Source organism: Ptychodera flava, unplaced genomic scaffold, assembly GCF_041260155.1.
Source record: "Ptychodera flava strain L36383 unplaced genomic scaffold, AS_Pfla_20210202 Scaffold_32__1_contigs__length_2955704_pilon, whole genome shotgun sequence".
NCBI classification, from domain to species: Eukaryota; Metazoa; Hemichordata; class Enteropneusta; family Ptychoderidae; genus Ptychodera; species Ptychodera flava.
In genome coordinates, this window is record NW_027248354.1 from 1,723,999 (window position 1) to 1,738,630 (window position 14,632).

At 36.4% G+C, this 14,632-nt stretch overlaps 1 long non-coding RNA gene across 1 annotated transcript in view; it reads left to right on the forward strand.

Annotated features, from left to right (window-relative positions):
* The first annotated feature begins 2,163 nt into the window (after positions 1 to 2,163).
* Positions 2,164 to 14,632, forward strand: part of LOC139127507 (uncharacterized) — a 96,950-nt gene continuing 84,481 nt past the window's right edge. The window contains exon 1 of the long non-coding RNA XR_011551033.1: positions 2,164 to 2,254. This is a non-coding gene — a long non-coding RNA (uncharacterized lncRNA). The remainder of the gene's footprint in view (positions 2,255 to 14,632) is intronic.

Below are 14,632 nucleotides of genomic sequence, written 5' to 3' on the forward strand. Positions count from 1 at the left end.
TTCCTCTCAGAGGACTTGTAATTAAGTACCTATTAAAAAGTTGGGACTGAGTCATTGCCATGACTTGTTATTATTATCATTGATCTTTATTTAAACTCGTTAACTCCCTAGAGGAAACACTTTTTTTCATTGAGGTTGAATAGACAAAAGAAAATCATATTACATTTTTTTGCTAAAATGTGTTTTAGAGAAAATTGAGAGAAAAGTTTACAATATAGTGCAGGTACCATTTCCTTGTTGTTGTTTTCAATTTCAACTTTCAATTTCAGATTCAGTCCTTTTGTATTTGAATTAAAACTCTTTTCATTATCCAGGGACCATTTTTATCTCACGTACCTGGATAATAAAACAAATTAAACGATTTTACATTGAGGATGCTAAGGTCATATTTTGTTCAACATCGTAATCACTCACTTTCTATAATTTTTATGGAAGTTCCTTTCGGTGTATATGTTATATTTAATGTTCAGATGGTTTATTTTGAGTTTGTTACAAATTTTGTCTTAGGCTTTTTGAGTATGCCTTTTTGCATGACTTTGTTTGCTAATAAACTTTGATCGAAATCATTTACATATGTAAACATTAATGTATGTCAAAAACTTAGGTGATTAAATCATGTCTGTAAGTAGAAAGTTATTGTTCAGATTTTCATTGAACAGCTGTATGGGCAGTAACGATGTATTTCACCGAGGTAAAACTTTTGTTATGACCATGCAAGAGTTTCACAACAGTGTTACTTTTATTTCTTTCTGTAGATTCATACAAATATTTGTATTTTAAAATGATAAATAAATATCGTACAATGTGAACTACAGTATAATATGTATACTTTATGTTTTCTTTGTATGGGTGAATGCTCTGTGTAAACAGAATTATTCATAATAATGGCGGTCAATCCGTTGTGACCCTGTACATGTATATTGAAGTACTATTATTGAAAGCAATATATGAATGTGTCCCTGTATATATAACGGTCATATCCATTTTGACCCTGTATATTAAAGGCCATATCCATTATGACCCTGTATATTGAAGGCCATATCCATTGTGACCCTGTATACTGAAGGCCATGTCCATTGTGACCCTGTATATTGAAGGCCATGTCCATTGTGACCCTGTATATATATATAATATATATATATATTATATATATATATATATATATATATATATATATATATATATATATATATATATATATATATATATATACACACACAAACAAACGTGTGTGTGTGCATGTGTGTGTGTGTGTGTGTGTGTGTGTGTGTGTGTGTGTGTGTGTGTGTGTGTATGTGTGTGTTCGTGTGTTCGTGTTTCGATGCGTCTGATTAGTTATAAGCCGAATTCATAATATAATTATATCCTGTTTCATATTTTTCTTTAGGACGTATTTCTGCATACGTCCTTTGGACGACTCTTTATAGTTGATAAAATTGTGTATCTTATGGCGTCATATATTTTACATTCATTGTCATATCACACGATCTGCTAGGCTTTAGTCCTCTCTATTTATTCCATGTATTTAATAATCTGTTATGTTCTCTGCCTGTGTGACTACATTGTGAGCCTATGGGATCAAATCACATGTCTTTTTCTGTCTTTACCCCAACAAGTTTTATTTTCTACTGAATTCTCCATCCGTTTGAGTATTCCAAGATAGTCATACTACCATGGCCCGTGGGCTAACGTTAACTGTCCATATATTATGCACGTTTAGTCGTCTGTTCTGTTCCCAACCTTTCTTACTCCCCCACGTTCATATCAGCTTCCAACGATCCCATGGACTCGAGTCACATGTCAATATCCCAAAGTGTTTTAGTGTTTTGTTTTGTTTTTTTTATTCTTTCATTTAACCGGGTTTCAGAAGATTGATTAATATCAGCAGTAAGGCAATCATCTCTTCTGTGATATTAACGCACTTCCCTTCTTCTCTCCCGAAAAACACCTTCTTGAAATCAGTAATTCTATAAAAACGTTGTCAGGTCAGACATCTAATCTGCCTGTTTGCACGAACAACAAAAAGCAAATTTATGGTTACGCCTGAATAAAAATAGAACAGGTAGAAGAACCTTATGGCACAACTGGGGCATTGCTTCAGTCACGTAGGCTGCATTGTGCGCATGTCAGAGACGATATTGCATCATCAAGCTTACATTTTCAAACGACATCACCTGGGGACTAGACGTGTAAATTCTGGCCACAATATTTTCGGAAAGACGAAGGTTTTACAAAAGGTCAACCTTATATATCCGTAAGTATCATTTGCAATGTACAATGGAGAAATCTTATTTTGAAAAATATGTTCTATATTCATTGGCAGGAGATCACAGCGATCTTCAAATGGCCTTGTAAAAAATGACGGCTGGTTTTGAGCCTCGATCTGACTAAATAACATACAATGGAATTATTGTCTGCTTTTCATGTCGTGTAGATTTACATTTGATGGATAAAAATTACAGAGGTTGATTCACCTATTATTTTAAAATTTGAACCTTAACACATGTTACTTTTTAAGATTATTTGTACCAAAATGCAAGCATAAAACTTTTATCTTCATCACTGATGAAAGTAAATTTATTATGAACAAAATTCAGTGTAAATATGTATGTATGTATGTATGTATGTATGTATGTTATGTATGTATGTATGTATGTATGTATGTATGTATGTAGTATGTATGTATGTATGTATGTATGTATGTATGTATGTATGTATGTATGTATGTACGTATGTATGTACGTATGTATGTATGTATGTACGTATGTATGTATGTATGTATGCATGCATGCATGCATGCATGCATGCATGCATGTATTTATGTATGTTTGTATGTATATGTGTATGTATGTATATATGTATATATGAATGTATGTATGTAGATCACGATTGCAAATATTTTGAGTTTACTGGATTTTGAAAAGTTTGTCAGAAATTATAGAAAATACGGTACCAGACAATAATTTATTGCTAATGAATAAGGTAAATTTCTGAATTTTGTTCAATCTACATGGCAACAAAGTTAAGTTAACTGTTTTTTTTACTAATTCTTGTCAAATTTGCTATTTTTCCAAATGTAAATGCAGGGCAATAACAAAAATTTGCAAACCTGTACGTACCATATAATTCTTCAGATTGTTTTGAATCTTAAAAATTTCATCCTTTACCTGTTCTGGTATATCACGGTTTGTCAAATTGCGATTATGCAAACAGTTATAATAACTAATTTGTTTTAGTACCTAAATAAGGCAAAGTAAAATAGTTTAAAATTGTAGTTTTTTATTCTATCTACTAAATAAATTCAAGGAGTTCAAGTAGTTTGATGATAAGTTTGTATTAAAATGATATTTTGAAATAGAACATTTGAAATGTCTAAATTGTTCAAGACAACACTGTCTTACATGATAAAATATTCCTGTAAAATTACGAGGGCAAAATATCAACATGAATTCATAATCTGTTATCCTTTGTTTTTTAAATTCTCTGATGATTCCCTTCCTTGTATTTTCAAGGCCACTTTGTAACATGACTCCCCTATTTTTTCAAGGTCACCTTGGACATGACCCTCTATTTTTCAGGGCCACCTTGAACATGACCCTCTGTTTTTAAGGGTTACATTGGACATGACTTCCTATTTTTCAAGGCCACCTTGGAAATTACCTTCTATTTTTCAAGGCCACCTTGAACACGACATTCCATTTCTAAAGGCTGGACTAAAATAAATCAAGTTCACTAATTTGAAGGCCATGTTGTTTAATATGTGTTTAAAAGGCCATGATAGTAATTATCGTACATTGATGAAGACCACAATTTCAGAGGATCACGATTACACCGAGGGTTAAAACATTAAGATTTGCTCACTTTTGAAATCATGATTGTAATTCTTTTTGTTGTTTTTTGTTCATAAACAAATCAAATCTTATAAATGGCTGTTTAAGTGTTCAATTTGTGACCTCTTTTTTCATATTTAAACATAGTTAGGATTTCTAGGAAAAGACTGAATAAATCCAGTTGTCAAGAATCTGTGATTTTAAACTACTTTTAAATTTATACAACAAAATACTCAAATGACCAACATCTCAATGTTTTCTGAAAACAATTAAATTGTATTATATACCACTGAATATATAGATTAAAATATACCGTAATATGTACACATATGTGAAAAGAAACATACAAGGGATTAGCATTAAGTCACTGAAGAGTATTAGCAATAACTGATATTTCTGTGACTTTTGTATAAATTGTGCAATGTCTTTGTGCTGACTTTGTAACGAATCAGTTCACACGTATCTCAATGATGACTCAAAGCATGAAACTATCATGTAAAACTGATATCATGGAGAACAGGGATCCTAGTCTTCATCTGGTCCTGTTTCCATGTCCATCACGGCATTCAGCACATCTTGGGTGATGGTGAGATGGTCAGTGTCTCCAGATGTAAAATTGCAGTGCTGCTTTGACCTCTATTGCTGCCAATATACATGTACCAGTTACTGAAACAACAAAATGAACAGAACAACCATCTGTTACCATTCAGTGGAGTGATAACACGAGAAAAGTTCTGATCTTTATGCACACCTTTGATAATAAGATAACTTTTCTTTGCAATCCAAAATATCGCACACAATCAAATAAAGTAACTGTTTATTCAATAATGATGTAACACTATTCCCAAAAATAACCTCTTGAAAAGACTCAAGATTATATCATTGTACAATTAGCCGAACTGCACAGGGACTAAAAAAATATTATTTTTTTCAAATGAAAATTCACACCTAATTCACTAACTGACAAGTGCAGAACCTACTGTAAATGATGGCTGAACCATTTAATTATCTGATTAAAAGGCCTGCAGGTTTGTGTCCACTTGTTCTGTCTGTCTTGGTTGACCACATATTTTGTTGTGTGTTACTGAATTTTCTAAATATTGCTTGGAATCACCAAAGTAGGCTACCGCCACACACAGCACGGTGTCCAACAATCCAGAACTCTCTCCTACAAAATACAAGAAAAGGGGATAAAACTTTTTGTTAGAGCTCTGTGTACATGGGAGCATAAAAGTAGATAATTTTGTATGCTAAAGTACGCTTCATACAGACTGACATAGATACATGTACAACACATAGATACATGTACACACATACACAGACATGTAGGTAGTCTTACCTCTGAAGCCTTCTTCAGCACTGCTAAGACCTCACTGATTGCACTGCATCACAAACTACGGCTATGTGTACACAATTTATGGCCTTTAAAATCGTCACTACCAAACTGTTTATGTCTTCAACAGACCAGTCCTACAAGAAATGTTACACGTGGTGTCAGACTGTGAACTTCATATTTTTTTTTAAATGCCCCTAACAAACTCACAATGCATTTAGATTCCCCTTCTGACTTGCCATAATTTTGAAGTCCCCAAGGAAAGGCAAAATGTGGCCTATATATATGCTAGTGCTTCATCCAAACATACCCATGGTAAATGGGATTCTATTTGGCAAACTACTAACATATTCCCATGAAAATACATGCTGTTTCTGCAGTAGATTTACACATGTTTGACAATTCATGTAAATGTACTTTTGCTTGAAGTGGCAGCTAAAGAGTGCATGTGTGTTCAAAATATGTGATATTGGATTTCATCTATACCATGGTTCACTTTACACGGTAGTCTATTAGAAAATACGAGCAATTTTTCGAGTATAAAACTTGCAATATCTTTGCATTTATAGACTTTCCATAATTGATATACATGTACATGTACTCAGTTAATTAGCATAGGGTGTTACAACTGCATATGTGTACAAGAAATTTGATTTTGGCATTTCTCTGAAAATGTTCATCAATTATACAAAGCAGTCTAGAGGAAACTGTCAATAATTTTTTCGCTGTAAAACTTGCTGGACTTTTCTTCACACTTCACGGAGTAGAACAAAAATTGCAGAGAATACACAATAAACAAAACCATCCAAAAATTATCCAAAACAATATAGCTTAAATTAACTACCCAAACACTTCATATTAATCAGAGACAGTTTTGTTTTGAGTCCCCTTTTAATAAACAGGAAGTAGAGACCTTGGATGCACAATAGCGCGATTACTGATGACGCAGCCATTTATATACACTTGCGGAATTTTTTATTTGAATTCTCAAAGCATTGCTTTGGCCATATACTAAAGTTGAATAATCATGATGGGCACTTTCGTGATATTTGCAGGAGGGCTTCAAAGATAGAATTATGATAGATCTACAATAAGCACACTTATCAAATATTGCTTTGATCTTTCAAGTGAGAATTTGCTACAGAACAAAATTGACTATAAATCATCCACAGTTAACAAATTTTAGTACATGCATAACTGTATCACCTTTCTGTTGATCATCAAACTTACTTCTATCATCATACTATGTATGGTATCCTCAACAACAATTATATACACACTTGGTCTATTGCAGTGTCGAGAATGTCAACTCTCTCATTCTCACGTCCGGATTTTGGTAGAACACATGATCCCCATGCATTAGAGAAAAAAGTAAAGTTTACATAAGCTTCACTTAGATGCTGCAATTTTGAGAAGTTTGTATTTTTGTATTGATAAACTATGATTTTCTTGTTCAACTTTAAAAATCATTTCAAAATTCATTGTTAAACTTTAAAACATTGCCTTTGCTAGGAATACGATATTTTAATAATAACACATGAGAGCGAGGGCAAGATCACGATTTATTGCCTGCCCAAGGGCTGGTGGTCATGACCGAAATATTGATGATGCCCGAGCCGTAGGCGAGGGCATCATCAATATTTCGATCATGACCATCAGCCCGAGGGCAGGCAAAAAATCGTGATCTTGCCCTCGCTCTCATGTGTTATTATTTTTATTACACCGAACAAACTTCTTCGAGTACAGTTCGCCTTTCTGCATGAGTCCGGACCTCAGCGTAAAATGTTGTCAGTACCAAGTCTAGGGTTGCCGCTAAAAGTTTGCCGATCTCCTCGGTCGCGTATCCAAATTTGTTGCTTGCATAGTCGCTGAACACAGAAATTGCATTCCTTGTTGCCATTTTTCGTTCGTTTTGCTGTTTACTTTGCTTCAAAATATCGTCTAACTGTGCCGGTGACAGCTCTGCATGACGTTTCGCAGCGATAGTAGCAAGTACAAGCAAACGACAATTTGTTATGCACAGAAAGGATGCGCAGTAAGTACAATGACGTCATCCATGTAATATCAAATGCAGAGGGCCGGCCGGGCATCATCAAGTTCGCAGAGGGCATCATCACGTTCGCAGAGGGCATCATCACGTTCTATTACATGTCATGTGAGTCGTGTTAAACAATGGCTGTGCACGCTGAATGAGTAAGGTGTAATAATCCTTTATACAGTTTAAGAAACTGAGTTCCTTAACAACAAATACACATGTAATATTAGATATTTTAGATAAACAGTCCCTTTACGCAGAATACACACATGTAATTTCCAAAGCAAAAATAATGGCATATGACCACATTATCTTTAGACTACTGTATGTGACACTTGGTTTTGCATTAAAATATTACTGCCATAATGAAAGTACTTGTGTCCTTGTGATCGGCAAGTAGGAAGTGTCATTGCCACCAACGTAAGATATAAGACGTAACATACTATCGTTGAAAGAAGAATATTGGTCGGATAATCCAAAGGCAAATAACTTGTAAACACAAATCTTGCATATTGACATGTACTGTTGTTCGTTGAGTATCCCAAGCCCTTTAACATGCGGCCTTTATACATATTGTTACGTGCAGAGAAAACGAACAAAAGGGTGAACTCAGCAGTTAACGTTTAAACAAAATTTATTACAAAAATAAAAATAATTGCTAAGTCAGGGATAGAGTACAAGCTTTAAGAGTGTACAGACTACTTATCTCAGCTGGGACGGCAAAGCTCCAGTCTCAGAGTCGTAACAGTCTGTCGTATGAATGAATGAACAGTCCTATGGCTTGCAGGCTTGAAGCTGCCCACAAAGTCCACAGTATAAATCCAGCGTTGACAGTGAAGGTCTTGAAAAGTCTTGAGAATGACTACTGCTGGAGTTTAGTAACACACAAGAGACACGATCCCAAAAGTCTGACTGGAAGCTGAGCACGTCCCTTTTATAAAGGCATATAAGAACAATCTAGAACTTTTATTGACATGCTAATTACTGTTCTAAAATTATCTCTCTTACACAACTAATAAACTTTCCAGAACATTCCAAACATGACTAATTGAATTCAAGGTTTTGAGGTCATTAAGGGCAGTGACCTTGAGAATGTTCTAGACTAATTGAACTCAGGTCATGATGAGTGTGGGGTAAATGACCTACATAACACACCCCCTCTTCAAAAAAGAAAGTGTGGACGACAATAAACTCTAAATACGAGAGAGACAGTCTGCAATTAAATTGTCTCTGCCTTTGATATGTCTAATATCAAGATTAAACTCCTGTAACATTAAACTCCATCTTAACAATCTCTGATTTTTGCCTTTAAATTTCTGCAGAAAAACAAGAGGGTTGTGATCAATATAAACCACTATTGGCTGATTTGAAGAAGTAACATAAACTTCAAAATGCTGTAAAGCTAATATCAAAGATAAACACTCTTTTTCAATTGTAGAGTAGTTTCTCTGGGATTTGTTAAATTTGCGTGAAAAATAGCAAACAGGATGTTCTACCACCATGACTATCCTCTTGCAATAAAACAGCACCAGCAGCCGTATCACTAGCATCTACAGCTAATTTGAATGGCAAAGTGAAATCTGGTGCAGACAACACTGGGGCACTTTGCAGTATGGCTTTACAGTGTATCAAATGCCTGTTGGCATTGCTCTGACCAAACAAACTTTACTTTCTTTTTAAGTAAGTTAGTCAAAGGCTCAGTAATTGTGGAGAAATTTGGACAGAATTTTCTGTAGTAACCAGCCATACCGAGAAAGCGCATCAGTTGTCGTTTGCAGTTTGGTATTGGAAAACTTGAAATGGCACTGATTTTGGCATCAACAGGTTTTACCTCACCCTGTCCTACAGTATGTCCGAGGTAAGTCACCCTCGCCCAACCAAACTCAGATTTGGCAAGGTTGACAGTCAACATTGCTTTGCTCAGTCTCTCAAAGAACTTCCGCATGAGCTTGATGTGTTCCTCCCAGGTGTCACTATACAGGAGACGTCGTCAACGTAAGCTGCACATCCGTCTAGCCCGGATATGACGTCGTTGATCATCCGTTGGAACGTTGCCGGAGAGTTCTTCATTCCAAATGGCATCACCTTGTACTGGAACAATCCGTCTGGTGTAACAAAGGCGGATATTTCACGAGCACGATCCGTCAGAGGGACTTGCCAAAATCCCTTCAGTAGGTCAAATTTCGTCCACATACTTGGCTTTTCCCACTCGGTCGATACAGTCATCAATCCTCGGGATTGGGAAGTGTCTGTCTTTGTTAAAGTGTTGACCTTCCTAAAGTCCGTGCACATACGATAACTGTGATCTGATTTGGGAACAAGTATGCACGGCGAACTCCAGTTACTTTTACTGGGTTCAATAAAGTCATTGTCCAGCAGGTATTTGACTTCTTCCTGGAGATATTTCGCTTTTGTTGGATTCAGTCTGTATGGATGTTGTTTTACAGGCTTACTGTCCCCAACATCAACGTCGTGATAGATGACGTTTGTCCTCGTTGGAACATCTTGAAAAGGTGTTTATATTCGTGGAGCAGTTCTTTCACCTGTTGTTGTTGTTCTGGCTGGAGGTGTGCCAACTTTGTAGACTCCAGCTTCTCCAGGATTTCTGAGTTCTGAAGCTTGACCGAGCCCAGCTTTGAGTTTAGAGTATTTTCACTCAAGTCAGTTTCAGTATCACTATCTTCATAATGGCCAGAACTGACGGTACTGACAGGCTGAGTTATAGTAGGATTATCCCTATCCAAATATGGCTTAAGCATATTTATGTGACATAGCTGTTTTTGTTTTCGCCTGTCAGGTGTTATTATGATGTAATTTAAATCACTCAATTTCTTATCAATTAGATATGGCCCAAAGTAACGAGCATGGAGTGGTTTGCCAGGAATTGGAAGTAGAACAAGAACCTTTTGACCTGGTTCAAACTTCCGTTTTGAGGTGCTTTTATCATATTTGGTTTTCATTGACTGCTGAGATGACTCAAGATTTTCTCTGGCTATTCACATGCTTTAGAGAGTTTTGTACGAAAATCTGACACATATTGCAAATATTCAGACAATCATCATCGTCTGATAGGAATTTCTCTTTAACGAGCTTAGTGGGCCACGGACTGTATGTCCAAATACAAGCTCAAATGGGCTAAAACCAAGAGACTCTTGAATTGACTCTCTAACAGCAAAGAGCAGAAAATGAATTCCTTCATCCCACTGCTTCTCTGTGTCAAAACAGTAGGTCCTAATCATGTTTTTCAAAGTTTGATGAAATCGCTCAAGAGCACCCTGACTTTCTGGATGATAGGCGGATGACCTATACTGTTTAATGCCTAGCTGATCCATTACTTGTTGAAAAATTCCAGACATAAAGTTGGAGCCTTGATCGGACTGGACACATTTAGGGAGGCCAAATAAAGTGAAAAATTTGACTAAAGCTTTCACTATAGTCTTTGTCTTTATGTTTCTCAGTGGTATGGCTTCTGGAACCGAGTTGATGTACACATAATTGTCAACATGTACTCATTTCCTGATCTTGTTTTTGGTAGGGGCCCAACACAGTCTATTAGTATCCTACTAAATGGTTCTTGAAATGCAGGAATTGGCTGTAAAGGGGCCTTTGGAATGGTCTGATTTGGCTTTCCTACCATTTGACATGTGTGACAAGTTTTACAGAAATGTGCTACATCCTGCCTGAGATTAGGCCAATAAAAGTGACTGAGAATTTTATGATAAGTTTTCCTGACTCCTAAGTGACCAGCCCAGGGGGTTTCATGGGCCAGGCGCAATATTTCAGCACGGTAGGGCTTTGGAACCACAATTTGATGTTTTATAGCCCAATCGTCATCAACCAAGACCTCTGGAGGTCTCCATTTACGCATGAGAATACCAGATTTTGTATAATAGGAAACAGAGCTATCTGAAGTTTTATCTTCATCATCTACCCTGTCAAACAAAGACAAAATATCTGGGTCTTTGTGTTGTTCTGCAATGAGATTTGATCTAGAAAATGTCTGACTTTGGTCAGCAGAAGTTTTACTGGAAGTTTCAAATCCACGAGGGATAACGGAATGATCCGTGTCAAACACCTGACTGAGAAAGGTGTCATTTAAGTCAACATCTGTGACATTATTTTTGAGAGTATTTTGATTCTCGAAGTTTTCTTTGACATGGCTCGAGTAATAGCACATGAAGGAAATAAATCGGGTATCTCTTGTTCAATTGGCTCTGGATCCTGATCTAAACTAGGATTATCAGTCACAAGTGGATTAGTAATGACCTTGTCCCCAGCAAGGTCGTTCCAAGAAGAAGGTGAATCCCTTCAAAAGGCAAAAAAGGCCTAATACTAAAGCCACAGGTCCAGAAACAAAGTCCGAAGAGAAATAGACATTATGGAGAGGAACAGGAATGTAGTCATTGCAATCTACCCCTTAATAAGAACTTTAGAACCTGAAAATGACTTTTCAGAAACGGCAGGGTATCTGCCAACAAAAGAGACTGGGAAGCCCCGGTATCTCTTAAAATTTTGACAGGGTAGCGGAAGAAAAATCACTAGAAAGTGATATAAACCATCATGAATAAATGGTTCGAAAATACCCATAATGCTATCTTGAGAAGAATTGACCTTGACCTCATTAATTGGGGATAAGAGGGTTTAACCTCAGAAAATGTGTTGCACACATTATTAGACTCTAATTGAGTTGATGAAGAAATAAAGCCGGTGGGCTTAGATCCACTTTGACCACTTTGACCTTCACGTTTTCTTTTCAATTTGAAACACTCTGACATTAAATGGCCGTCTTTCTTACAATAATTACAAGAAAGTGTACCGAACTGTTTGTCAGAAGGAGATTGAGACTTGGGATCTGATGATGTGGAAGTGTTACTTGAATTTTGTGAACTGTTGTCATTTGATTTCCTATTCTCCTTTGAAAAATTCTTGGATGAAAAGGACGAGTTAAATTTACCTGCATTGTTTCTGTATGAAAAGGACTGGGATGGTTTGCTGAGAAATGAAGATTTGTGGGTCAATGAATAATCATCGGCCAAACGTGCAGCAACCTCCAATGTATCTGCCTTTTGTTCATTGATAAACGTCTTGATGTCACTCCGAATGCACCTTTTAAATTCTTCAATCAAAACAAGCTGTCGTAATTTGTCATAATTCTGACTGACCTTTTCAGAAGAGCACCAACGATCAAACAGTTGTTCTTTGTTCGAGCAAATTCAACATAAGTTTGTATCTTTCGCCTTCTCACAATCCCTAAATTTCTGACGGTAAGCTTCAGGCACCAACTCATAGCCCTTGAGAATTAATTCCTTCACAGAATCATAATCTGAAGCCTGCTCTACTGACAACTGAATGTAAATTTCTCTGGCTTTACCCACCAAAGCACTCTGCAAAAGCATAGACCAGGACTCCTTAGGCCAATTCAGACTCTGAGCAATTTTCTCAAAATGGAGGAAATATTTATCAACATCCTTTTCTTGGAAAGGGGGAACTAACCTGAAATGCTTAGTGATGTCAAACTTGTCTGAAGGGAAGAATTTTCCTGACTGTCCAAGCTCTAAACGTTTTATTTCTACCTGTAATCGCTGTTCTTCTAATCGCAATTCTTTTTCTCTCTGTCTTTCTTCCATTTCTAATCTTTCCTGCCTATCTTTCTCTCTCTGTCTTTCTTCCATTTCTAATTGCATTTGTATTTTTTCTTTTTCTAATGCCTGTCTCTCTTTTTCCATTCTGTAATTCTAATTTCTTGATCTCCAAATTTGTCTGCATTTCTAATTCTAATTTTCTGAGTTCAGAGGTAGACTCGGCTTATAATCTTTTCAGGCGGGATTCTCAAATGGCCTGAAATAACTAATGTTTTGCAATACTGAACTGTATTTCCCTCTTGCGCATAGATCTTTTGACATCTACTTTAAGGAAATTGCCAGTGCTATGAGGTGGCTCTTTTCTGAGGGAATCAAATGTGTCCTGATCAAGGTCATCCATATTCGTCTGGTTTAAATTCCGCCATGATTGAATTTCGCTGAGTTCACAGTATACAGTAGTTTTGAAAAGGCTGTCAAAATGTTGTCAAACGGCTCAAAATATTCGTACTCCGGACGAGCCCCCAATTTGTTACGTGCAGAGAAAACGAACAAAAGGGTGAACTCAGCAGTTAACGTTTAAACAAAATTTATTACAAAAATAAAACTAATTGCTAAGTCAGGGATAGAGTACAAGCTTTAAAAGTGTACAGACTACTTATCTCAGCTGGGACGGCAAAGCTCCAGTCTCAGAGTTGTAACAGTCAGTCGTATGATGAATGAACAGTCCTTTGGCTTGCAGGCTTGAAGCTGCACAAAGTCCACAGTATAAATCCAGCGTTGACAGTGAAGGTCTTGAAAAGTCTTGAGAATGACTACTGCTGGAGTTTAGTAACACACAAGAGACACGATCCCAAAAGTCTGACTGGAAGCTGTGCACGTCCCTTTTATAAAGGCATATAAGAACAATCTAGAACTTTTATTGACATGCTAATTACTGTTCTAAAATTATCTCTCTTACACAACTAATCAACTTTCCAGAACATTCCAAACATGACTAATTGAATTCAAGGTTGTGAGGTCATTAAGGGCAGTGACCTTGAGAATGTTCTAGACTAAATGAACTCAGGTCATGATGAGTGTGGGGGAATGACCTACTTAACACATCCCCTCTTCAAAAAAGAAAATTTTTCAAAGAAAATTCTTTCTTTTACAAATGTAATCTTAAAAGTGTGAACGACAATAAACTCTAAATACGAGAGAGACAGTCTGCAATTAAATTGTCTCTGCCTTTGATATCTCTAATACCAAGATTAAACTCCTGTAACATTAAACTCCATCTTAACAATCTCTGATTTTTGCCTTTAAATTTCTGCAGAAAAACAAGAGGGTTGTGATCAATATAAACCACTATTGGCTGATTTGAAGAAGTAACATAAACTTCAAAATGCTGTAAAGCTAATATCAAAGATAAACACTCTTTTTCAATTGTAGAGTAGTTTCTCTGGGATTTGTTAAATTTGCGTGAAAAATAGCAAACAGGATGATCTACACCATGACTATCCTCTTGCAATAAAACAGCACCAGCAGCCGTATCACTAGCATCTACAGCTAATTTGAATGGCAAAGTGAAATCTGGTGCAGACAACACTGGGGCACTTTGCAGTATGGCTTTAAGTGTATCAAATGCCTGTTGGCATTGCTCTGACCAAACAAACTTTACTTTCTTCTTAAGTAAGTTAGTCAAAGGCTCAGTAATTGTGGAGAAATTTGGACAGAATTTTCTGTAGTAACCAGCCATACCGAGAAAGCGCATCAGCTGTCGTTTGCAGTTTGGTATGGGAAAACTTGAAATGGCACTGATTTTGGCATCAACATGTTTTACCTCACCCTTTCCTACAGTATGTCCGACGCA